At 37.0% G+C, this 23,715-nt stretch overlaps 1 protein-coding gene and 1 pseudogene across 1 annotated transcript in view; both read left to right on the plus strand.

Moving 5' to 3' along the window:
• Positions 1-23,715, plus strand: part of TMTC2 (transmembrane O-mannosyltransferase targeting cadherins 2) — a 403,012-nt gene that overhangs the window by 374,050 nt on the left and 5,247 nt on the right. The gene's annotated exons all lie outside the window — the stretch shown is intronic.
• Positions 15,046-15,516, plus strand: LOC115519382 (annotated as a pseudogene).

A 23,715-nucleotide genomic window follows, 5' to 3' on the forward strand; every position in this document is an offset into this window, starting at 1 on the left:
ACCGAGGGAGAACACATAGAATATATCTTCTAATGCAGAAAGAACACATAGGATAGATGTTTTAAACGCAGAGTCCTTGGGAAGATACCACTTTTTGTGATTCCCAAACTTGACATATTAGTGTCAGTTAGAAGATAAGTTTGCAAGTGTGACTACAAGAAATTCTCCAACAGGTGGGATGATTTTGTGTGTGTGTGTGTGTGTGTGTGTGTGTTTGTATGTCCGTGTATATATGTGTGTTTAAGCTAAAGCCTACAGTATTGGCTGATGGATTTGATGTAGGGTGTTAGAGACAGAAGTCAAGAAGACACCATGTTTTTTTGGCCTGAACAACTTTCAGAAGGATGAAATTGCTGTGTCCTGAGCTGGGAATGACTCCCCAAGGAACCAGTTTATTCAGTAAGTGAATGAGTGAAAGAAATAAGGAATGAATGATTTTTAATAGAATTGTAGCTTTAAAACTTTATCATAGTGACTTAACCGATGATAATGTGTTTGTAAGCCTTACTAAACCATTGTAATGAACAAACTAATTTATATTTAGTAGCTTCCCATTTGCATGTAAGTCATGCATTCTAAAGTAGTTGGCCTTGCAAGTAGGTTAAATATGCCTCCAGGAAACCCACTTCACAATATTAATTTGCTTAACAAGCTCTTTCTCCTTAGATATTAGAAATGGAATTTTAAACTCAGATGAGGAAGACTGCCTCTAGATCTGAAGTTAGAACTAATGACTTCTTACTATTATAAAAATTTGACATCATGGGCACGTGTGTGAGATAAAAACCTTGCAAATGTCACAGATGCACCCCTTTGAACCCACACAGATACCAGTTGCTTTTATTCAATTCACTTTATAGGTACTTCCCAGATTTTTCAAATATGCATTTTACATATTCTGAAAGGGTTTGCAGTTTATAGTTTTTAGAGAAACAGTTTGTTAGGAAGCTCCTCGTTGGCATACACCAAAGTACAATGGTCTTTCCGGTGTGAGAGATAACAGGCTACCAGCAAAAGACCCCATGTAGTGACTCCTTCATTGACTAAAGTCCTTAAGAAGCCCTGAGGACCTGCACAATCTGGTTTCGAGGGATGTTTGCTGTCACAACTGACGTTTCTTTTTCCTTTGCTCTCTGAGCACTCATCGGCCTGGTTTTCTGTCAAGGTCTTGAACATGCCATGCTTAGTCCCAACTCACATCTTCGAATTTCTGCTTCTGAATGAAGGTCCCACTGATGAAGATCTGTTAATTTCTCTCATCCCTCTGATCTCATTTGCTCTGAAGCACATTTGCTCCCTACACTTTGCTTTGTATTTATAGTGCTTATTGTACTTGATACTTATTCACTTGTGTGATTATTCGATTGTTCGTTTCCCTCACAAAGTATAGGCTCCATGAGGACAGAGTTTATGATTGTTTTGTTCAACATTGAACCATTACATCAGCACAGTGTCTGTCCATGGTGAGTGCTTAAGAAATAGTTACTGAATAAATATATATGTGCCCAAAGTCACATACCTAACTAGTTTCATTCAAGCTACTCGTCGTCTAAAGAGAAATTAGGGACAGATGAGTTTCAGTTTGCTTATGTGTCCTGGAAAGATATAATGAAGTTATTTATAACTAACTATTATGGGAAAATTGTCCTTCTCAAACACATACACGCGCGTGCGCGCACACACACACACACACACACACTCACCACATGCAAACACGAATGGTAGCTGAGCCTATAAGATATCAATTGTAGTACAACTGTACCTTATTCCTCTGTTTCCCTTGACTTTATGTTTCCCCACAGCTCAAAACTACTTTCTACCCATCTGTACATGGTTGTACATGGTTGTGCTGTGTACTGTGGGGCACTTCAGGCACAGCACGCATTCTTTCATTTACCAACTATTTATTGAGTATCTGTTCATTATCAGCACTGCTGTAGGTATTAAGAACTAGCAGTAAACAAGGTAAATAAAGTCTCCTCTATTTACAGAAAGGATTTTTTTTTCCTAGTAGTGAAAGGATTTAAAAATATAAAATACCGGAGCATCCGAGTTTAGCTCAGATCATGATCTCATGGTTCATGAGTTCAAGTCCCTGTTTCAGGCTCACTGCTGTCAGTTCAGAGCCTGCTTCAGATCCTCTGTACCCCTCTCTCTTTGCCCTTCCCCCACTGGTATTCTCTCTCTCTCTCTCTCTCTCTCTCTCTCTCTGTCTTTCAAAAATAAATAAACATTAAACATTTTTAAAAATATGAAATATTATTGAATGATGCTCACTATAAGGAAAATAAAGCAGAAGCTGTAAGAAAATAAGACACATGTTTTAGATTGGATAATCACTTTTTAGTTTCTCTAAAAAATGAGATAGAAATTGGGGATGAGATTGGAAATGAGGTTGGAGCAGAAGGAAGACCAAAGTAGAGGGACCATATGAGTGAGAAGAAAGGGCAAGAGCTGAGGTTGGAGAGATAAATAGTGATAGACAGGGATGACTTTGAATTCTAGTTTAAGTACAGAAGGAAACCTCTTGGGTGACTTAAGTGTGAGAACAAAATAATTTTATTTAAATTTTACAAAGCTGTCTGGGACTACTGTGTGGAGAATAAATTATAGGGACAAGCTGGAAGCACAGATTTAATTGGCCTTTGAAGTAGTCCATGCTGTAGAGGGTGATGGTTTAGTCCTAGGTAGAGATGGAAAAGAATGGAACATTCAGAATAACTGACTCCATCCATCCATCCATCCATCCATCCATCCATCCATCCATCCCAGAACATCACTTTCTCATGGATTCTTACATTAATTATCATATTTACTCTCCACTCAAGTTGGCCAAGATAATAATTTCAGTTTTACCTTCACCTTTCCTTTTCTTCACCCTCAACCAACAGATCACTATATCCTGCCAGATAATGACCAAAAATGGCTTGCTATCATAGTTCTTCTTCATCCCTCTTTTCACTCCCTGATTTTAGGTTCCACAATTATTTGCCTGAAAAAATTTAACAGGTTTCTAACTACTTTCTCTGCCTCAGATCTCAAGTCCCTCAAATCCACTTTTCAGACTTGCCTCAAGAACTGCATCTTTCTAGGGGCGCCTGGGTGGCGCAGTCGGTTAGGCGTCCGACTTCAGCCAGGTCACGATCTCGCGGTCCGGGAGTTCGAGCCCCGCGTCGGGCTCTGGGCTGATGGCTCGGAGCCTGGAGCCTGTTTCCGATTCTGTGTCTCCCTCTCTCTCTGCCCCTCCCCCGTTCATGCTCTGTCTCTCTCTGTCCCAAAAATAAATAAACGTTGAAAAAAAAAATTTAAAAAAAAAAAAAAAAAGAACTGCATCTTTCTAAATGCAGTGCTTTCAATAAATACGCCTTGACTTCTCATTGCGGGTAATCTTTTCCTACAATTTTTTTCTATCAACAAAATCACTTTTCTAACAAAAGTTTTAGTAAAAACCAAATATGTAAAAGATGAGCTCTTAGCAAGGGTACCCCATCCCCTGTCTCCGTGCATAAAACCACGGTACTACAAGGCACTGGCTGTTACTACCTCCCAACCTCCGGCACTACTCACCATCCAGGAATTCAATGTACTCTGAAATTACATGTACTTTAGCCTTTGTTCCTTTGAAATTCATCTTCCACCAATACGTCCTGCCCCGTTCTTCTCCCTGGCCCCATGAATTAATCTTTGAAAATCTATATCAACTATATATGTGTGTGTGTGTGTGTGTGTGTGTGTGTGTGTGTGTGTATTGTAATATTTTGTCGAATAGCAAGGAAAGTAGAAACAACCTAAATGCCCACTGAGAAAACTTGTTAGAGTATGTCATATCTTTTTAGTGAATTTAGAGTAAATTAGAGGATGTCATACCTTTTAAATGACATTTTTAATGAATATGCTATACTGAAAGAGAGAGGGATCCATTTCTGTTGCTGAGAGATAGTGATTTTTCTTCATAATCACCAGATTCTCATGCCAATATCCTTTTATAAGGGTTCAATATTTTTTTGAGACTTTTTTACTGTGCAAAAGAATGAAATATGACATACTCTCCTCTCCCAACTATTTCCCAGGGAGCTCCTAATTTCTTGATTAAAAGCTTAATTTCATTCTCTTTTCTTACACAGTAGGTGTTATTTTCTGGCATTTATGGTAAAGATTTATAACAGTAATGAAATTTTCCAAACTAAATAGAAACAACCCCATAGGCAAACAAATGAGTGCAATTTAATTTTTTTTCTATAATGAAATTCTTACTGTGTACAATATCCATGCAGTCTACTCACTTTGGATTTTAAGTGTATACTTGTGATTTAGAGCCAACATTTATACACACGCTGTTTGGAATTTCCTTGTGCTACTATTAATATATTTTACATTTTCCTAGAGTCCAAATTCCTCCAGCATTAGGAAGGAGAAAGAAATATATTTGTATATATGCTGAATGCACAGATATTTATATTTCCTCAGATGCCTCTTGAGAGTAAGCCAGATTAAGAGATTCTCCAAAGCCTAATACTGTTCTTTTTCAACTGAAGAATTCACAAAATAGAACTTATATTCCAAAATTAAAAGAAAAAAATACCGTTGACTTTCTTACAGTTTTAGCTTACCTTACCTTTGTAAATAATGTATTTTTTGTCCTGGATTTATTTTTTTTCTGCTAAAGAAGTACCATCTCAAAGCTTGCACATTACCACTGGAATCTTACATCTTTTGGTAACATGCTGCAAAAGAATAGCTAACATTTCTGTAGAGTTTTACAAATTTACAGATGGTTTGTATACCTACTGTATTATTCCTCATAATACCCAGTAAGGAAAATGACAGCTGTTTCCCCTGGGGTTTGTGTTTTGTTTGGTTTGGTTTTGGTTTTGGTTTTCATGTAGGAAACTGACTTGGCAATGTTGGCTGATTTTTCCAAAATCATACAGGCAGCAAATGCAAAAGTAGGGATTAAAGACCAGGTCTTCCCACTGCTAATCCAGAACTGTTCCCACTTGTCGACTATATATTTGGTTTTTGATACCTTTGTCCTAAAACATTTCATTTGGAAATAAATTTATCAACACCTTTATAATCTAAGGTCTTTCTGTTATTGTCAGCAAGAATGATCCGTTTGAACAGAATGTAATTATGTAGATAAAACAGCTTGGAGAAAAACCCTATTGTAATGTTTCCTAAACTAAATAACTTATGTGGGAGCTATTCTATATTATACGTATTTAGAAAATGATTCTTTTTAACTAACAAATTCTAGCAAGAATGGGCTGCAATTAAGATAATCTTTTCATTTCTAACACCTAATAAACCCTGAAGTAGCTCTTATGAAACCTCTGGAACCTTCTCCCAGAAAGTAAGCATGTCACTACCAGCACGCTCGAGATACTTATAATTGATTAGCCAATTATTTTGTTATTGGATTGCTTTAGCAGCATTGTTGTTCAGACTTAATAATCTTAGTTTCCCTCATACTTTAGTGGCTATCTAAAAATAATATTGATCAGGGCACCTGGGTGGCTCAGTCACTTGAGCATCTGACTCTTGATATCGGCTCAGGTCATGATCTTGTGATTATGGGATCAAGCCCCATATTGGGCTCAACACTGAGCATGGAGCCTGCTTAGGATTCTCTCTCCCTCCCTCTCTGCCCCTCCCCTGCTCTCTCTCGCTCTCACTCTCTCTCTCTCTCTCTCTCTCTCTCTCTCTTTCTCTCAAAATAAACATTTTTAAAAATAAATAAATAAAAATAATATTCATCACATTTTAATCACTATTCACTGACTTGATAGTCAATAGGACTATCAAATCAATAGGACTTGATAAATGAAAAGCAGATTTATAAATCAAGCCCATTAAAATAACAGGCATTTAGCATGATTGCTAGTGACATTATTTTACATTCAAAGATAAAACTTCAATAGAATATTTGGTGTGATTAAATAATCTTGGACAGCAGTGTTTTTGTTTTTTTGTTTTGTTTTTTAATGCCTAAGCAGTATAGTTTTAACCCTACTGTTTGTGAGCAATGGGCCAATTGTAAAGATATAAATTTTATGTTTCTTCAAGTAGATATTTACTTTTATTCTCAGAGCACATGAAGCAAAAAACAAAAGCTAACTCAAGAATAATTTTATGACCCGGGGCACCTGGGTGCCTCAGTTGGTTACACATCAGACTTTGGCTCAGGTCATGATCTCATGGTTCATGAGTTTGAGCCCCACGTTGGGCTCTGTGCTGACAGCTCGGAGCCTGGAACCTGCTTCAGATATTCTGTTTCCCTCTCTCTCTGCCCCTCCCTCTCTCTCTCTCCCTCAAAAAACCCAAACAAAAAAACAAAACAAAACAAAACAAAAACCTTAAAAACAGAAAAAGCATACAAAATTCATGTTGGTGCAAATAGATTTTCTGTATCTGTCAATACCTCTTATCTGTCATTCTTTTCATCTTTCAGTTACCCTTACGCCTTTAAACTATAGTTGTAAGATATTGTCAACCAGGTCAACCCAAATGCTTATGACAAATATTGTGACCTACTACCCATGTTTACCAAAATGAAAACAATCACCATCATAATAAATTGGAATAGTAGAGTGGAAAGGGAAGGGAAAATGAAGTGGAGAGAATTGGGGTTTGGGCCCAGCGGTACTGAATACTTGCTGTGTTACCTTGAACAACTTACTTTATCCTTCAAGATCCACATTTCTCTGGTCAATGGCAAGGATCAAATGAAACTGTGTAAACAATGCACTTTGAACAATTTAAAAGTAGCAAACAAATGTAAAGTACCTGTGGTATAAATAATGAGAGATGATGATGATGATGATGATGATAGACTCTCTGACCCATTAAGACACTAAGACTAAAGAAGATGTAGAGGCTTTGTACATAATACATATTTAACAAATAATTGCATTGAGAATGAAAATGATTTGCCATGTTCAAGTTAACCATCAGCTAATGCTGATTTCCCTTGGGAAATTACATATAGAAAGCTGGTAACCAGTTAATATTGTAAGGATAATTCCAAATTCCTGCAGTTGACAGCGATTCCTAAGTGACTAGCATGTATACTGACATTTGCTCCTTGCAGCTGGGTAGACCTTTGCCACTTGCAGGTCCTTAGAGTGTGATGCCTGTAGGTGCATTTGTGCCCACATGAGAAAAAGTTTGATTGAGGTAGACAACAAGAAAAGTAGGGCAAGAATCCCTTATCCATCCTGTGAACCTCAGTCCTGGCAGCATGGAAGTAGGCCATTTTTTTACTCTTTCTGTAAGTAAAGAAAGGAAAAAATATATGTGTTCTGTGCAGAAGCAATTTTTGCCCCTCTGATTTGTTGCTTAATGATAGAGAGAATAGATGAAGGAAAGCAAATTCGTTCTCATTTTGTCGAAGTGAAATTAGATTTTATCTTGGCAAGACGTAGAATTGCTCTGCTGACAACATAATATCAAACTGAAATTTCCTTGAAATATAAGAAAGGGATTGTATCAAAACACAAAGTGGTCATGCATGTGATAAGTGTTCTTTTTAAAAAAATGTTTTTATTTCAGTATCATTGACACATTAGTTCAGGTGTAAAACATAGAAATTAAACTTCTCTATATACTATGCTGTGCTTACCACAAACGTAGCGACCATCTGTCACCATAAAATGCTATTACAATACCATTGGCTATATTCCCTATGTTGTGCCTTTTATTCCCATGATGATATGTTCTTTACAGGAAAAGCACTACATACTTTTTTTTTTCTTTTAAAGCACTACATACTTTTGATAAACTGTGCATTGTGTAGTGGTTCTCAATTGTAAGCTAAACAAAGTAGAGTCCTGCCCAAAGTGGTAACATTCCAGGAGGATGTCAAAGTGTAGCTCTCTGTATGCTTTTACTTGTGTTGTTTATCTGAATTTGCCACTTCCTCCCTTCCCTTGTATTTGAAAACATCCTAAGAGCAAGATCCACTTTCCTTCTCCTATTATTTAGAATGGAGTTATATACCAGATGGAGGCTACATAATTGTTATTGACCAGCTCTTCATTAATATGCTCTCGAATTTTGAAGCCAACTCTTAAAACTGTCAAAATTTCAATGACTTTTATAATTATAAAGACTTCTACTTCTTATCAGCACAGAAGACCACAGAAATTCTCTCCTCAGGCAGAGCATGGAATAGTATTTTTCCACATGAAGTGGTATTAGGCTTTCAAGAGCAAGATAAGAACCACTCTTCCAAGGAGGGAATAGTGGTGAGGAAAAGAAAGAAAGAGAGAAAGAAAGAGAGAAAGAAAGAGAGAAAAGAAAAGAAAAGAAAAGAAAAGAAAAGAAAAGAAAAGAAAAGAGAAAAGAAAAAAAGAGAAAGGGAAACTTTGAACTGGACTTTGGGATACTGAGTAGTGAGTCACTTGTAAGAAGAAAAGAGAAGAGAAGAGAAGAGAAGAGAAGAGAAGAGAAGAGAAGAGAAGAGAAGAGAAGAGAAGAGAGAAGAGAAGAGAAAAGAAAGAGAAAGGGAAACTTTGAACTGGACTTTGGGAGTCTGAGTAGTGAGTCACCTGTAGACGCAGGGTTATCCTGAGCATGGAGTTCAATAACGACCCTGCCTTCTAGCTAATGAATCTTGTGCCTGCACTGATGTGGTGAAATAGAGCTTGTAAATAAGTCAGAACCCTCAAGGGTGAACGTGGTGGTTTTAGGTTGGTAAAATTCTCTGGCTATTTGTAGATGCAAATCCTCTCTGGAGAAGAGCATCCCCAGTTCAGGCCTTCTGGATTCCCCAGACTAAGATCAAACAATTAATGAATTGAAGAAAACTCAAAAATCACTAGGACCCCAGGGAACTAACCACCATGAGTGAGAGTCAGCAGAAAGCAAATACTGAGACCTCTAAAAGCTACAGGTATTGAAATATCAGGAACAGAATATAGATTAGTTTTGTATGAAATATATAAGAAATAGACACTAGAGTGGTCTTGAATGCTTGAATTCAAAGCTCAAGGGTTAGATTAAATATCAGATTAGTCACAACTGAGAATATTAGTGAAATTGAAGGAACATGGGAGCAAATTACCTAGGATGCCACATAGAAAAGGAAAATAAGGAATTTGAAAAGGAAGTAAGAAACTGGAGAGTATACAGTGAGAATATCTAATATCTATTCAGAGCCCCAGACATTGAGAACAGAATAGTGAATATACCAAATTTCCTTGGTTGACACAGCACAATATACCCCAAATTGAATAAATAAATCGAAGTCTATACATAGACTCATCATGGTATATTATAGGAAACCAGAGGCAAGATGATAACCTGAGCCAAAAAGAAAATGTACCTTTGAAGGAATGCTAATTTGACCAAGAGCACATACAATTAACGTAACCCTGAAAGACACAAGATAATGAAATAATCTCTTTAAGATGTGAAAAGAAAATTTCTGTAATACTGTCAGCAGCTAGGAATATTTTTCAACAATGGTGGTGAAATAAAGACACATTATGTAATCAAAAATTGAAAAATATTACCATCAGTAATCTTTTACTAAAGAAACCTCTGAAGCATCTACTTTAGGAAGAATGGAAATTCCAAAAGGAGAAGTTAAGATGCAAGAAAGAGTGATAAGCAAATAAAACAGCAAACATGAATATAAATCTAAATAAACATGGTGTAAGCTAATGACAGTGATGATTTTTGTGTGTTTAATGTTGGAGCATAGGATGATGTGGCATCTTATTCACCTGTCCCCGCTTGATTTCAGCCAAAGATATATGGCAGAAGGGAACTTTTTCGTAGGGTGTGTGGGACTTTTTTTGACTCATGCCAATGGGGAAGCCCAGCGGAGTCTTGATGTTATAATATATTTTTTAAATGTCAAGTATAATATCTAAACACATAGATTATATTAACATATTATGTAAGTGAAAATGCATAATAATGAACAATGAAATGTATGCTTGTAAACCCAATATAGAACTCTGAAACTAACCTTTGCCAATAACTTCCATCTACCTCTGTGCTTCTTCCCTATCCCATCCCCTTGTCTCTCCCCACATGAGATAATCACTACTTGAATCACCACATTGAATCTCGAAGTTTAGGTTTCATGATTTCATTCAACCATCTCACTACCTGACTACCATCTCCATCTCTGGCACCAACACCACCAAATTCTTCAGCTATACCCGGGACCTACAGTCCATGGAAATCACCAGTGTTTCAGTGTCCTTGCCCACATTATACCTCATATCCCTCCTTATTTAAATAAGTTCCAAGACCAGTCATTGATAATCACTCCACTGCACATAATCTTGACTCCTTTGCTTAGTTTTGTCTTATCAACACCTGGCTACATCCATCTCTGCCTGTTCCATGTCTGTATCTTGAAGCTAAACATAGCTAGAGCAAAACACAACTTGTCTTAAAGTTCAGGATCACTAGCCTCAAGTTAGCCCTCAGTGCCAGGTGGCAGTCATACTATCATTTTCTAGTCCATTCTCTCTGATATTTTTCTAGATAACCGTACTTAACTCACTTATCAAAAATTTCCAGCATCTCTTTCCCCATCATCACACTCAACTAGACAACCGTGTATCCTTTTTCATTGAGAATATAGAAGTAATCAGAACTTTCATAAGCTTCCATCACCACATCTAACCATCTATTAGCATCTGTGCCTTTAAAGGACACCCTTTTCCCTATTATTATAAATTGTCTATACTTCTTGCTCAAACAAGTTTCTTCATTTCTTCCTTAGATGCTTGTGTTCTTAACTATTTAAGGACATTAGTCCTACAGTCGCTTCCCTCCTCCCTCTTTTTCACTGTCTTTCTTATATTAACAGATTTTTCCTTTCTACCAAAATATTCCATCAACATTTAAACATGTTATTTCTCCCCAAATTGGAAAACAAAAAACCTTTCAAGCCTGTTTATGCCTCTAGCTACCATTCCATTTTTTCCTTCTCTTTATGGCATAACTTTCTATTTTCATTTGGAACTACTCCAAACAGGCTTTTTCTCCAATGATGTCACCAAGACTGCTCTTGTCAAAGTTACAAGAACAACACTCAACAACATTAAATCCATTTGTTCTCAGTTCTAATTTTACTTGTCCTATCAGTAGCATTTGACACAGATGATTACTCATTCCTCCTGGAAACACTTTCTTCCCTCGGTTTCCAGGATTCTTAGCTCTGGTTCCTCTTAACCTTCATCCCCCGGCCTGTTCCTTCCCATCCATCCAATCTCTTGACCTTGAAATTTTTCCTTTTTCTTGACCCGCTTTTCTCTGTATCTTCACTCTCTCTGAGATCACATTCTCTCTCATGACTTTAAATGGCATTGATATACTGATGACTCCCAAATTTAAATCTCCAGCTGAGATCTCTTCTTTGAACTCTAGACTAATCTACCTGGTGTTTACTTAGTATTTGCACTTACACAGACCCTTCAAGCTACTAGTTCAGAATTGAACTCCTGATCTTCTTCCCACACCTTTTCCTCCACCTTCTTTCCCATTGCAGCAAATCACTTCATTTTCCTAGTTGCATAAGCCAACTCCATTGCCACTATCCTTGTCAAAGACATCAACATCACTGCTAATCTGTAATACAGCAGTTGACTCCTCCTTCATTGGTCTGCTTTCAAAACAACATTCAAAACATGTCAGATCATGTCATTCCTTGTGCAGTTTGCTCCCTCACCTCCAGTTCTTCACTCAGATGCTATTTTAAGACCTTTACAAATCCTCTTATTTAATGTCGTATGTGAGGGTTCAGCATACTTTTGTTGTAGTGGACCAGGCAGTAAATATTTTAGGTTTTGCACCCCTAAAGTCTCTGTCACAACTATTGAGTTATGCCGTTGCAGCATGAAGGCGGCCATAGACAAAATATACCTGATTAGGTGTGACTATTTTCCAATAAAACTTTATTTATGGACATTGGCATTTGAATTTTATGTAATTTTCAAGTGCTATGATGTATTTCTTTCCTTTTGAGTATCTTCAACCATCTAAAAATCTACATTTTTAAATGGTCTAACTCTGGGCTGGATATGATTCCCAGGCTGTAGTTTATTGGCCACCCTCCTCACATACATTCCTTAAATGGTTTCTTTGCTGTAGTTTTTATCTTTTCATGCAGCACAGTATAATATATTACATGTTTTGTTCATATTTTCGTGTTTATTATCTATGTCTTACAAATAAGATATAAGCACCATGAAGCCCAGGATTTTTAACTTGTTCTGTGTACTGCTGAATTCCCAGTATAGGTGCTCAAAAATTATACGTTGAATGAATGCATAAAATGAATGAAAAAGTTATATTTTCAAAAGAAATAAAATTGGCTATAATGGATGAGATAATTGAAGAACTTAATTTTATTTTAGAAATTATAGTTTTGAATATTATAGAGAGATATCATTTTAACCATTCACAGACTGCAAAAGGCTCCATCGTTGACTTTCTTATTAAATTCTTCATTATTATTTCATTGTTATATTTTTTTTTCATCTTCCCTAAACCTCATGTCTTTAGTTAAGAGATACCTGTCTATATCAGTTCCCCTTTTCTTGGGATGGCCTTGCTTCCTGGTCTCTCATTGTTCTCCAGGTTTTGTAGATAAATAGACCTACAAGATTAACCACATGGCCTCCTGCTTCTCAGCTGGAGGCTGCTTTTTCCATGGCCACTATAAGTGATCATGCTTCATAGCATCGTGGACTTAATATTCTAAGAATATTGACTTCATAGTTACCATTTCATTCCTACTTTGTTTTGGATGAACCAAAGAAGTGAACAAAGTTCTTGAAATTCTGTCGCTGACTGAAGTAAATAATAGTGTTAAATTATAGGCATTAGAGCATAGCTGTATTTCTCTAAGCCATTTCAACATACTAAAATGGGATTTAATTATTATATGTAATGGACATTAAACATTTATGAGATAAATGGCCTACAATTTAATTAGTCAAGTATTAATAAGATAATTTGTTTTAAGAATAATTAATGTGTAATAGCAGAAAAAGATCTCGCTTCTGGTTTCTTACACAAAAGAATTAAAAAGATGTGCCTTCTACTAAAGACCTTTTTGTTTTACTTGTTCAATGTGAATCACAGGTAGAGGTGATATGTAGTCAAGTTTTTCTGTAGCTAAGTATCAGATCACTATTCAAGGTTGTTGCATTGCCAATAATTGTTTTTTGGGGAGGTAAAAATGTACTACTGTGTGACTTTATAAACATATTCGATATATATTACATAATCATTATGGTTCCCTAACTCATTATTGAAGATGAGTCTAAAAGAAATCAGAGTTGGTGTCTGAGTATTAACCACTGGGTTTAAAATAATCTGTTTTATCCCCTCTTCCTTTTTAAGTCGCATTTGGGTTGTTATTTGTGGCATATGAGTGAATAAGTATCCAATGTATCTGCCTCAGGCCAAGTATTTGGACTCTGGGTCTGTGTTATTGCCTTATTGATTGCTTGTTATCTGCTTGCTTGCTTGTTTTTATATTAACTGGATAGACCAAAGAAGGGAGGTAAGAAAGTAAGGGTGTAGCATTTTCAAAAATGAAGTTACTCAGAGAAGAGGTAATAACATTGGTAGAGTAGGTAAGGCAATACAAAATCTCTATCCTATACAATTTTGGAAGCTGTTGTGCAGAAAAATGTCATCAAGCCAGTCTTTAAAACCTTCTTAAAAGTATGGAAATATGCTAACTGTTCAGGCTTTACATTAGATGATGGATGCTATCTGGATGTGGCAATCTCAGGTATGAACATCTCAAAAATAAAGGCAAAGTGTGCAATTGAATGTAGAGATCCTGAGGGTAATACGTGAGCTTATACTGTGTGAGCAGCAGCGGTTCTGCCATTAAACCTCCCTTGATTTGCTGTAAGTTTAGATACACACAAGCCGTGTTTATTTTTACATTTTCAGCAGGTGTGACACTTTGGCAAGTGTATTGGCTTGGAGTACAGCATGGCTTCCCTGTGATTGGTGGGTCCTGATGGAATGTTTTCTGAAATGATGGGTGAAGACCTTGCATCATTATTTTTCCAAGCGTGTATCAACAAAGCCTTCATCCTATAAAAGTGCAAATAGAATGTTATGCACCAGGCACCATGTTTACATTTTATTTTTAGTTCCTGGAAAGATTTCTAGTTTCTGGAGGAATTGCTTGCTCCTTCTTGTTATGTTTGATCAGGTCATCCTAACTCAGAGTGTTAGCAAAACTTTCCACTTGTGGTGTGCATGAAGCCTGTGGTGAATTCTCTTTATGAAACACGTTTCTTCATGTTCGTTCTGCGGGTGGACAATTGCTGCCTTCTAATATCATGTTGAAATGTGATTGATCCAAATGATAGTGTCACCCTTGAATGAATCATGCTTCTTCACTCCATGTGTTGCGTGAGAGGAAAAAAAAAATGTCTTACCCGTCCTTAGAGTGTGTCTGCCTAACCTAAATTTCATTTAATCCACTGTTTTGAGGTCTGTGACATGCTCATTTCCATGTTTTTTTTTTAAAAAGGATTATTTTCAATAAGTCCTATTCAAGAACAAGTCTGTCATTTCACCAGTATGCAAACTAGAATCTCTCAGTTGACCTCCCTCCGATCACACCCTATTTATTGGCAAACATAGAGGTCAGTTGGAGAAGTGATATATACATAGATTAAAAAAATTTTCCTGGCACCTGTCAAATCTTTACTTCAGTTGAAACTTTGATTCTGTCAAGGTAGTATATCTGTAGCTCTTGCTACACTGTGTTTTTTTTTTTTTTTTTTAAGTTTATTTATTTATTTTGAGAGAGACAGAGACATCACAAGCTGGGGAGGGACAGAGAGAGAGAATCCCAAGCAGCCTCCGCACCGCCAGCACAGGGTGTGATGCCTAACCGACTGAGCCACCCAGGTGCCCCTTGCAGCATTGTGTTTTTAAAAATTCAGACAAGCCCCACATGTGTGCACCTAATCTTAGCTGGTCCACACGGGACCCCCTGAGTGCCAGCCCTAGTCCCCCATGGGGTCCCATTTCCACTCCGACAAGATGAAAGAAACTATCATGAACCAGGAGAAATTCATCAAACTGCAAGCACAAGTGTGCTTTGGTGGGAAAGGAACTGCTCGCCCAAAGAAGGTGGTTCATAGGACAGCTACCGCAGAAGATAAAAGGCTTAGGTTCTCTTTAGAGAAGTTAAGGGTAAACAGTATCTCTGGTTTTGAAGAAGTGAGTATGTTCATAAACCAAGGAACAGTGATGCACTTTAACAAACCTCAAGTCCAGGTATCCCTGGCAGTGAATGCTTTCACTGAGACAAGGCAGCCAGCTGACCGAAACGCTACCCAGTATCTTAAACCAACTTGGTGCAGCCTGTCTGAGTAGTTTAGGAAAACCTTGTGAATTTCTGCCCAATCTGTGGACGGAAAAGCACCACTCACTACCAGAGAGGAGGAGGAGGATGAAGTTCCAGACCTTGTGGAGAATTTTGATGAAACTTCTAAGAATGAAGCAAACTGAATTGGGTCAACTTCTGAAGAGGATAAAACTTGAAGAAGTTACTGGGAACTGCTATTTTATATTCAGACTGCTTTTTAATTTGTTCATAGATCTGATAAAATCTAAATCTCTAATAGTTTTAAGCCCAAGCCCCTTGGACAGTGCAGCTCTTTTCAGTTTTTGCTTATACACAATTCATTCTTTGCAGCTGATTAAGCTGAAGAAGCCCAGGAATAAAGTTTGAAACAAGGTTAATGAAGATCATTACCTAGTAAAAAATTAATTAATTAATTAATTAAAATTAATTAATAATTTAAAAAATCAAAAACAAAAACGCAGATGATCATTTTACAGAACAAAAAGGGCCAGCCCCTCAAAAAGAAAAAAAAAATATTAAAAAGAAAAAAAAATCTCTCTCTCCTTCTGTCTCCCATGACAATGAAGTTCTAAAATGTTATAAACTCAAATCTCAACTTCCAGCATACTCTGAAATACACTTTATTGGATATAAAATACCTGATATGTAATATTCGATATATAATAAAGCATCACTTTATTAGATATATTCGAACTCATGCTTCACACATACACATGTGGATGGAAATCCATTAGGCTGGAAATCCTTCTGTGCAACACAATTATGATGGAGAAAGCATGAGCGTGTTCTAACCTCCCCTTCTTACCAAAGAGAAATGAATAAAGTGTAGAGTGAATTATGTTGCTTAGGGTACATTTGGACTAGAAACAGACAAGGAATTTGGTTCAAGGAAAAGTAAAAGAAAATGCTGTAGGTTTTGTGTCAGCTGTCTACATTAGTAAGGGAAGACAGCTCTTGGTGTTTTAGAGATAGAGATGATTTTGCCTGTGTGCAGATTCTTTACTAAATTTCATTACTTTACTGTTTTAATGTTTTTAACCTTCAGTAAGTTCTACTTATTTTTATTCTTCTAATCTTGCATGCACTTTAAGTCCTATATTTTCTCACTTATGTAGAACTTTTATTTGTAGTTTTACTTCAAATAATGAGCTATGTGCTTATCGCAGATCAAGAAAAACAGCGCATTGATTGCATGTTATAACAGCTCTGAGTGAAACTGAGGTGACCAGGGATCTAGCTTTTCCATTCGGATCCTATGAGAGATGTGATGAAATTAAGGGTGTCAGGAAGACCTGTCTTTGAAATAGGATCTTCTTTAGTACGCAGTAATTTCTGAGTTCATATTCTTAATTTAGTATGTGCACTTTAAAATCTGTTAGAAATAACTACCACCTTTGAAAGGACTCTGTTACGATCACTGTTTGCTATCCCCCTAACCACAGATTTTGGCATTTTGATTGCCATCGAAATGAATAGCACTCCACATTGTGTCAGTCACACCCTCATAAAAGTTAAATGAACATTCTTGCAACACCCGCTGGGATGGGACAGATGTAGGAGAGAAGGACTGAGCACACAGGATAAAATGTGTCACCGAGAAATTGAAACTACTCCCTTAACACAGCGTTGTGTCTTGCTTGTCACCTATACCTCTTTTGTTTTATTCAAAGCTATTTCAAAGACACAAATAGCGTGTTGAAATGGAGAATCACTGTAAATCATTTCTATTGTCTGTCAGGCTGTGCCTTGCCATTGCTAGATTCCCTATGTTGTTTTTCCTCGTCGTATGTACACTTGGTAAATCATTTTAGCAGAGATACTTTATTCAAAATACAACTATAGTCAAAATATGACTACAAAGAACTATCATTTCTAAACTGAGAACATCGCATTGCATGTGGATATCTGTTTTATCATAGACCTTTGTAACAGATATTTTAGTTTATTGTATCAATATTTAATTTTTTAGTACAATTTTTTTTTATCCATTTTGAGTTGGTCTCAAAGGTTCAACAGCACAGATATCACTAGTGACATCTTATTCTCCAAACTAATTGAAATTCAGACTCTTCTATGTTAGGGCTCTCTCCAATGTTGGCTCTACTCTCAGTTTGCCAAAAAATACTTTTAAAAAGTAACAAGTTGATTTTGATGTGACACCAATTTCAAAAGTTTGTATGCCATTCTCCCTTTGGAAGAATTAAAGTCTTGAAGCAACCCGACAATTTATCTTGTGTAATAAATAGCCTAATAGCCTTAAGGAAGGAATCTCCCCTCTCCTCTATAGCTCACCCTTACAGACATGTCTGATTCTTCTCTGTAGCAGAAAGATTTGTATTCACACGCTGGACTATAAACACCCTGAGGGCAGTGAATCCCTTGGCGAAGTGTCTCCTATTAGTGTTTAGAGCAATGCTTAGAACAGTGCATGGATAAGAGTTACACTGACCTCATAAGTCTGAGGGACATCAATGAAATAATGAATGTACACCTTTTAGTGGTTTGTGAGAAGTGCCAAATGTGCAATTAAAGTTGGCTAAAACCCCATACAGACTAAAAAAAATACTGTTCTTGTTCACCACTTATCTAGAGTATCTGACAGCAACATTGACTTATAGTGGGTACCTACTCAGTGTTTATTAAGTTACATTGAGATCAAGTTAGAATTTACCTCTTCTAGGTCAGCTCTTTCTGCTAAATCATATATTTTTTCTTCTTTCAGCAAGGATTCATTGAGAATTTCTTTCATATGCCAGAGCCTGGCACTAGCACTATAAAGACAGTTAAAATAAATTCACTGTCGGTCTCACTCTCCAGCAAAGACAGATGCTTATAACAAGTAGATATAATTCATTGTGGTAAGTGTTGCAATTAATGTATGTAGACAGTACTATGGGAACATACAGCAGCAAGCTATGATTAAGGGATTGTTAAAATCCCTTTTTAAAATGAGCAGAAGTTTGTTGAAAAGAAAATGGAAGAAGGGCTTTGTCAGAGAAACAGTCTGATAAAAAAAATAAATGCTCAAAATTGCACATGGCAGAAATAGAAGTTTCACATGGCTCATGCAGAATGTATATTGAGGGCTTATTTGGGGTGCCATGTCGTAATCTGTGTCTTAGCACCAGGCTGAAGAGTCTGGATTCTTTTCTGTAGGCACCTGTAGGTTCTGTAGGTTGACGCTTCAAAACCCCATTTATATTTTAAAAAAGACAGATGGCCAAGTGGGAGATAGATAGGGGTGAGCAGGAATCAAAGGTGGGAGAACAAGAGGTGGACAGTATTTAGGAACAGATGAGATGCCACGCCAGACGGTGCCAATAGAAATGGAGGGTAACAAAGAGAGGGATAATATGACACATATTGTTCACTTTAATTTCTCTTGTTTTCTCTAAGTCGAATAGCTAAGAAGGGAGCCAGAAAGCAGATAAAGAAGAGAAGCAGGCCATAAAGAAAGATCAGTTCTGTGTGGGGCTAAATAGGAGCTGCCAGCCTCTCCCACATCCAGTTGTCCAAGATTCCCGTCATTGCTGTGCGACACTTTTGTGGACCTGGTGCCCTTCTCTACTGCCCAGATTTGTGTCATCGTCTCACCCACGTTGAAGGTGCACCTATATCAAAGACTTGCCATTTTGTGCATAACAGATTGTCCATCTTGGAAACAGTGCTCATCTGGTTGTTCGTCTTGGGAAAGTGACTCTGACCAGGAAAACACTAGGCCAGACAGTCCTATTTAGGAGCTGTTTTGAGGTAGTAGGAGCTCTGTGGAATTCCCGTTCAAACACCACCAAGTGGGTGACAGCCCTTACAAAACTGATTCTGTCTAAATGTTAAGGAACAGGTGGATCACTAAAAAGAAAAAGGAGAAAGCTAATAAATTTATGAAAATGGTATTGGCCTCTGTAGTAATCGGGAAAAAGAAATCAAACACAATAAACTATTGTCTTACAACTTTCCATTTGTAAAAACTGAAAGTCAGACAATGTCAGTTGTCGTTAAGAATATGGAATAAAGGGGCCCCTGTTACATGTTGAGGCTAATGCATTTGATACAACCACACTGAAGAAAAATTTGATAATGTCTAGCAAACTTGCAGATCATCTGCTCCAACAATTCCAATCCTCAAAACTCTCCCAATAAACATGTGTAGAGATATTCACAAGAATATGGATGACAACCCTCCTCTAAAGCAGAGTTCATCCTTAAGAGAGTGGGTTTTCATTCAATGGAATTGATATAAAAGAACTAAACTTTATATCCATCAACATGGATAAGTCTGCAAAACAAAATGTTGAGCAAAAAATCTAAGTTTCATGTGCGTGCTTGGCAGGATGACATCTCATGATGGGTGGTTTTAAAATCAAAACTTATAAACATATAAGATTATACATTTATTATGGGTACACAAAAAATAAAAGTGAAAATAGACATTGGAAGGTGAATACCAACTTCAGAATAGTGATTTTCTTGAGAGAATGGGGGGTGAGTCCAGGAATAGGACAGTGAGATATTTGGGGGTTTCAGTTGTCTTTATAAATTTTCACTTGTTAGGCAAGTACATAGTTCTATTGTATCCTCTCAAAGTTTTGTTTGTATACCTATAATATTTAGAGTAAAAACCCTGCATATGGCTTTCCTCACATATTCATTCATTCATTCATTCTTTTAATCTATCACCTGTTAATCTATTCAGCTACCCATTCACGTATTCTTCTTTCTCAAAGTAATTTTATTTAAATAATCCAAGAAAGGGTGATTAGGGCTTAAACCAAGTAGAGAGAAAAGGACAGAGTATAATTAGAAGGCAAATTTAAGGGAGATAATTGGGTAAAGTTGTCAACACTTAACAACTAGATGTAAGTAGGTGTGTGTGTATGGAGTAAGGCAAGGAATCAAGGATAATTTATTCAGATCTCTAGCTTGGCATTGACCATGAAGCATGCCAAGAAGACAAAGGAAGAGGGGTAACGTTGGAATAGAGGGGGGATGTGGTATCAAACTTTGTCTGGGTTCATGGTACACTTTTTTCCATAATCCTGACAGATAATCTTTAATTCAGTAATTATTTATTGAATATCTGCCATGTACAAGGCACAATAAATAGAGATCCTTTAAGTTTATGCATAAATACTCTTTTTCATGAATATGTTTTTTTTTTAAGTCCAAACCATTATTTTTTAGGCATCATGGTGCAGTTACTGCTCCACTAAATTCAATTGGGTAAGCAATTTCAACTGAATACAGTTGAATGGCAGTGTGCAGCCTTCGTTAACTACTTGAAAGAGAGTGAGAATCCATTAAAAACTTCAGACTGGGTAAACTCATTTAAGTTTGCAAATTACATTCAGAAGAGAAGTTAAATGTGGTTATCTTGAAAACATCCCCCCAAATTGTAGTGTAGTAAATAATAATTGGATAAGGCTAACCTCAGAAATTCTTCCTCAAAAGTTATTTAGTTCATACAACAGTAAATATACAGCTATATGGATACATTGAGCAATTCTTTGGATGGAAATAAACATATTTGTAAAATTAGAAGTTTTGGAAAAATTTGTAAAATTTGTAAATTTGTAAATTTAGAAGTTTGTAATTTGTAAAATTTGTAAAATTAATTTGTAAAATTAGAAGTTCAGATATTTCTGTCTTCATCTTTTTCAAAACTTCTCTTGCCTATTGATTTACCTTCACAAAAAGGAAGTGGTTACAGGGAATAATGGGATAAGAAAGCCCAATTACTGTGTGGGTTTCCAGCTCCCACATAAGCAGACCATTTCAACCAAACCCTTTTCCTTTTTCTAGGCTCTACCCAAATTTTCTGTTCAAAGTTCTAGATTTTAGTCCTGTTCTCAATAGAAACATGAATGTCCAATCCTGAATCCTCATATGGCTTTACTATTCTTCCTCCGTAGATATCTTTCTCTTTCCAAGACTGCATAATAGGCAAAGACCAGGAAAATGACTTTGTCTTCTAATCCTGTGTGCTGAGGATACCCTGTGAGCTCAGCTGAGTTCTTTGGGAGCCTCAAAAGTGTTAGTCTAGAATCAGACCCGTGCAATCTTGCCTTTGCTCTACCCCACCCCACCCTATTATTTGAGTTTGCTTACTTCCTCCAGTGTTGGAGAAATAAACCAAAGGCCACAGTCAAGTAACAATAAAGTTGTAATTCCCTGGAGACTTGAAAAAAGATGTCACTTGTTGCCTCAGCATGGCAACCAATTAGCCCCTTTGATGTAAAGCGTCTGTCCTCTTCGAGGAAACAAGAAAGGTCTGGTTCTCCTTTCTGGTCTGTCATTTGTTGTACAGAGCCATAAGCCCCATTTTACTGGGTTGCAAGCTACTGCCTTTGTTAACCTGCTGAAAACTTCATCAGCTGTCTTTAATCAAAGAAGATGTGCGTGAGGGACGACACCAGCAGTTGTGGTTGGGTTTCTGTTTCCCAGCCCATGAGTCACAGCTGGCAGAGAGCAAGGACACCAGTGTATCGTCAGACAGCCAGTCACCTGAGCTTCTTTGATTTCAGTTATATAGCTAGGTAGTCCTTAATTCTGTTTAAAAACCTCTACATGCTTCTGTTTGGCTATGAAAAGGTTTTTCCTCTCCTGTCTAATAATATTTGGTCATTTATGGCTTCTGTTTATAATAAAGTTTCATTTGCACATTTCCTACTCTAAATACTTGCCTGGCCAAAAGAATTCACTTTATGACAGGACAGACATTTGATCTGACATTCTTTGTTCTGTATGGGACTTCATCCTCCTCTAGGAAACTTCGTCTCAAAAGATGTAAAATAATATGATCTAAGATCAGGAAATGACCTCTAGAACACTGCTTCTCAAATTGTAATGAGAGTGCAAAACACCTGGGGATCTCGTTAAAATTCAGATTCTGATTCGCTGGTTGGTACCTGAAATTCTGCATTTCTACCAAGCTCCCAGGTGATGTTGATGCTACTTCCTGGACTAGAGGCAAGGCTAGAAGACCCATAGGCACTCAGTCCCTTGGGCATCCAGTCAGCTACCCCCGGTCACGCTGTGAAGGCTTGTCTTTGAAGAGAGAAAACAACCATGTAACAGAAAGTGGTCTATATTGAGTTTTATTCTTAAATTTTTATCAAACACATGAAATTGTTTATGTCAAAGTAACTGTTGACAGTTTTAAGCAGTTACCTAAGGCTTGTACCTAAGTACTTGTTGATTAGGTCACTTTTGAGCATACATGCAAATTTCCTCAGTCTCCACTCAACTCAAGTAAGAGGCTATAGTGATGTTTTAAAAGCATTGCATAATGATGTAAGTTTGTAGGTTTGTAAAATAAAAACTCTTTTTTACTCTGGTGAGATAGACATATTCAGAAAAATACGTTACATCTAAACAAAGAAATCTATTAGCTGCCTAAAAATAGTATGTTCTTAAACATATACATTTTTAGTTTACTTGGATTTTTACTGTTTATAGAGTTGGGCACCTGGGTGGCTCAGTGGGGTGTGTCCAACTTCGGCTCAGGTCATGATCTCACGGTTCGTGGGTTCAAGCCCGCGTCAGACTCTATGCTGACAGCTCAGAACCTGGAGCCTGCTTCAGATTCTGTGTCTCCCTCTCTCTCTGCCCCTCCATTGCTCACTCTCTGTCTCTGTCTCTCTCTCTCTAAAAAACAAATAAACATTTAAAAAAAAAAGCACAATTAAAGAGTATATGTGAACTTCTATTGGATCTGTTATCCATTTTAACCCCATAATGTCAATTTTTGATTATTTCTGCTTAATGAGTAACATGCTAGGGTAACATGCTAATGTAAACATGCTAGTAACATGCTAATGTAAAATTAAAGTTATTCCATGTGGCACCTGGGTGGCTCAGTCAGTGACATGTCCAACTTTGCCTTAGGTCATGATTTCCCTGCTTGTGGGTTCAAGCCCCACATCAGGCTCTGTGCTGACAGCTCAGAGCCTGGAGCCTGCTACAGATTCTGTGTCTCCTTCTATCTGTCCCTTCTCCAGCTCTCTCTCTCTCTCTCTCTCTCTCTCAAAAATAAGTAAACATTAAAAAATTTTTTTTAGAAAAGCAAAATTAAAGTTATTCCAAAAACACTATGATAACTAGCACTCAACTCATTTTGATGACAGATGTCACTTCCTAATTGTGTTATTTTAGATGAATATTAACTTTTCTTTTTAAAGAAAGAAGTGACTTGAAGTACTCTGAGGACAGAAGAATCTGGGCTGCAGTTCAGTAGCAATAGTAAAGCCTATTTATGTGGCTTGGTTTACTTCACCACCTGTCTTCACCTCTGTCTCTTCTGGTTTAACCTAAGAAAGTCTATAAAGCTAGTAAAGGTAGAGCCA

This window comes from Lynx canadensis, chromosome B4 (genome assembly GCF_007474595.2).
Source record: "Lynx canadensis isolate LIC74 chromosome B4, mLynCan4.pri.v2, whole genome shotgun sequence".
NCBI lineage: Eukaryota > Metazoa > Chordata > Mammalia > Carnivora > Felidae > Lynx > Lynx canadensis.